Genomic DNA, 3786 nt, shown 5'->3' with positions numbered 1-3786 from the left:
AGACAGTCGCGAGAACACCACAGACAAGACAACTTTTTGTCTGCTCCCGTGGAGTCTGAGGTAAGTAATCTATGGCCAATTTTAACAATTACTTTAATGTAGGTTAAAGCCGAATGGCTAGACTTTAAGTGGCTCTGTCATTAGCTAACGGTCGCTTGGAAATTAATTGGAGGGCCTTGCTTCTAGCTAGTCTCACACAAAGGTAATAAGACACGGCCATAAACCATTTAGCTAGTAAACGTTCGATATGCTAAAATAAAACGTCCAATGTGACTCCAGGTTAATGCTTCGTGTCATTGTACGCATTTTACTCTTCATTATTGACTTATCTTCTCGCCTTTTGTTTCATGGTTACGAAGGTAGACCGTTTTCTTTATCGTTTGGTTTAACGGTATCTCAGGACTGACGGGGACAACCTCGCCTGTAACTGCGCGCCCTCTGTGGCACCTTTGACTGTGGTTGTGGTTTGTGTTGTACGGAATTGAAGCCTGACACAAATCTACCATGCTTATCTACACTCTGTGTGTTCCCTCAAGACCGATAAACCATATTGAATGACATCACTGTACAACTTTTAATTTCAGTTATTAGGTTATATTTAGTACTGTTATAACTAGGCTGAAGAGTTTCTGATCAGTCTGATTCACATGGTCCAATAATTAAAGTATGTCACACATGGGCAAATAACACGTTTACCAGAAGTACGGTTTGAAGTCTGATCAAGACTTGACAAAGTGACCGCAGACGAGCATTCCTGTCCCTCCTGTGAATGTAATGTCACTTCAATTTCTCTCCTAGAAAATCATTGACAATCCTTTCCTCCAACTTCCCCAATGATTCAAAACCTCTGATAGGTAGTGGATGGATGCTACTGTGACTAAAATGGTGATATTAATCAATCAATGTATACATGCAGTAACCTGTTGGTTTTGAATGAAAGCTGATGTGATGCCCCTTTCTCTCTCTCGCAGTGTGGGGGATGTGATGAGTCTGGCTGGTGTGCAGCATGTGGCAGCCCACAAAATGGTGAACTTAACACGCAGATCAGACTTGCAAAGACTAGATTGCCTATCAAATACCGCTTCGTGGCGCCATGGCTAGCAACGTTGACCGAATAAAGTTACTATGGGAATATCAGCGCTGTGTCCATGGTAACCTCGTAAACAATTAATTTAGACCCAGCGTTTATTTGAAACAGGCGGTTATTTGTTTAAATGTGTGCCGATGCCCGGCTATTAAAGGGATACTTCAGGATTTTGGCAATGTTACTTCTAGTCGTTGCGCGAATGCTAGTTAGCATTGGGCGGGCATAAGCTACGGACAACCAACACAATTGCATTTTAATGTTTAATGTTATAGCTCAGAGTAAAATGGTGGTAGTTGTACTTTTAATTGTCATTCTGTTTGCATTCAGGGGAAATTGACTAAGGAGGTCCCGTTTGCTCGGCTAAACCTGAGAAACCGGGGTTAGTCCCATTCAAATCAATCTTCCCAAATGTTCTCTGGAACAGCAGGGAAACAGCACAGCATCCTCATCATTGTCACCTTCATCCCAGGAAACCTCCAGTACATCAAAGGGAAATGCTCCCTCCTCCTGATGGCAACCAACACTAATGTGCTCGCTTTCCCTTCCCTATCCCTATGAACCAGAGAAACCGTCATTGTACCACTTTTCCCCTGACCCTTGCAGACTCTTTACAGGCACTATCCTCTTCCTGCTCCCACAGCCCTCTGTCCTTGTCCTCTACGTCTGCTGTGAACACGGGAAACAATGACTGGTCGTCATTATCAGGGGTTTCGCAGGACACCCCTGTCCCGTATCAGGGTGGCTCCTCAGTCTGACCTGATGGTGGAATTTGTTTCCTGGCCCTTTCATGTCAAAAGGAAAGCGGAGGATGAAAATGTGGGTCCAAAGTTGTTTGAGGACCTTGAAGGTACCAGCGGACTCCCCCTGTGAGAGGGTTCCCACCCGTAGGTGCTGAAAAGCAGGCTGTGGACGTGGCTGCTACAGTTGTCATGGAAAGAGAAGCTGCGCCCACCATCACGGATCAGAATGCAATGGCTCCAATGTACAGACAAAAAGCTACTAAGGCTTCAGGCAGCCATCAATCAAATCAGGATGTTGGCTGGAGTGCCAAGACGGCAATCAGGTGGTTTTTAGCTCCCTTCACACTCCCTGTTACGGGAAACTCCCATCAACTTGGGGCATGTCATCAGCTAATGGCACTTTTAATTTTTTCCCCTGGCACTGTGAACACTCCCTCCAAACTTCATTTTGTCCAACAGCGCCCCAGGTTCTGGTTCCACTGGCACTGTGGGCAGCTGTTACGTTCCCCAGTTTCTGTGTTGTGGGTTTGTAAGTGTTTCAGGAAATGGCTTCCTGGATTCCCCCAAGCAGCTGATTGGTCGGCCCCATTGCAGATTGGAGCTGACTCCGCCCTCTCGTCAGGGGATACAGCTGTCTGCAATTACAGACTCCTGCTCCAGCTGTATATAAGCCAGTGTTCCTTTGCTTAGAGAGAGAGTTTATTGGTATGTCATGTGTTGGTTGCTGCTCAGAGAGAGCTTCTTTGATGTCCTGTGTTGGCTGTTGCTCAGACGGTTTTTGTAAAATATTTTGTAGCCGGTCCTGCTGCGGTATGTTTTTGTCACAAGGACTGTTATGATTATTGAAATTGTTCACGTTAAGTTAGTATTCTGTTTTTGTTCCCAGGGGGGAAGGCACCTTGGGAGTGCTTAGGCAAGAGGCCTGTGGGCATGCATATACCCGTAGAATGTACTCTGGCTATGCACACTAGGTAAGACCTGGGCGGACCATCCCCTGTATTTTGGTTAGTGCGCCAGGTGGTGTTAGTAAGGTAGGAGAGGGGGCTCTTTAACTTTCTTTGATTTGGTTCTGTCCAGCCCCTTTTTCCCAAAATTACCGTGTGAAGGAATAAATTCCCTTTTAATGGTCAAATTCTCTCTGTCATCCTTACCCGCACCTAGTCGCATACCTCTTTCACTCTACGGGGAGTTGAGTGTAGCAGGGTGTTGCCTTCCCTCCTCCAAGAGGTATGCGTAACAGCAGCCTTGACAATGGAACCCTGGTCTTCAGCCATAATGACATGTCCTTTATCAACATCTTGACCCCTGTTGGAGGTCAAAACCAAGTGCTAGCGGGTTCTGTCCCAGGAGGACCCTGCCCACCAGGTCTGCCAGACCTCACCTCTCCAAAGAGCACAATGGTTAGTTGTGAACAAGGTCTTTACTGTTTATTTCCCTCATCTATAGTTTCTCCTAGTCGTTCCTCTATCCCATAGTAGTTCATTACATTTACATTTAAGTCATTTAGCAGACGCTCTTATCCAGAGCGACTTACAAATTGGTGCATTCACCTTAAGATATCCAGTGGAACAACCACTTTACAATAGTGCATCTAAATCTTTCGGGGGGGGGGGGTAGAAGGATTACTTTATCCTATCCCAGGTATCCCTTAAAGAGGTGGGGTTTCAGGTGTCTCCGGAAGGTGGTGATTGACTCCGCTGTCGTGAGGGAGCTTGTTCCACCATTGGGGTGCCAGAGCAGCGAACAGTTTTGACTGGGCTGAGCGGGAGCTGTGCTTCCTCAGAGGTAGGGAGGCGAGCAGGCCAGAGGTGGATGAACGCAGTGCCCTTGTTTGGGTGTAGGGCCTGATCAGAGCCTGAAGGTACGGCTCATCTGTGTTCTCTTTTGCCTCCCATCTTTCCTTCCTATCAAATCCATCTTTTGTCTGTTGGTCTCCCAAATCTAATTTTATTTGCCGAT

The 3786-nt window shown here is 46.4% G+C and overlaps 1 long non-coding RNA gene across 1 annotated transcript; it reads left to right on the top strand.

Moving 5' to 3' along the window:
* Positions 1-2625, top strand: LOC115173637 (uncharacterized). The gene is made up of 2 exons (XR_003871636.1): positions 1-60; positions 972-2625. It is a non-coding gene; the product is annotated as an uncharacterized LOC115173637 (long non-coding RNA).
* The last annotated feature ends 1161 nt before the right edge of the window (positions 2626-3786 follow it).

Source organism: Salmo trutta, chromosome 34 (assembly GCF_901001165.1).
Source record: "Salmo trutta chromosome 34, fSalTru1.1, whole genome shotgun sequence".
Lineage (NCBI taxonomy): Eukaryota > Metazoa > Chordata > Actinopteri > Salmoniformes > Salmonidae > Salmo > Salmo trutta.
The sequence above is the reverse complement of the archived record's forward strand: the minus strand, read 5'-3'. Positions and strand labels throughout refer to the sequence as shown.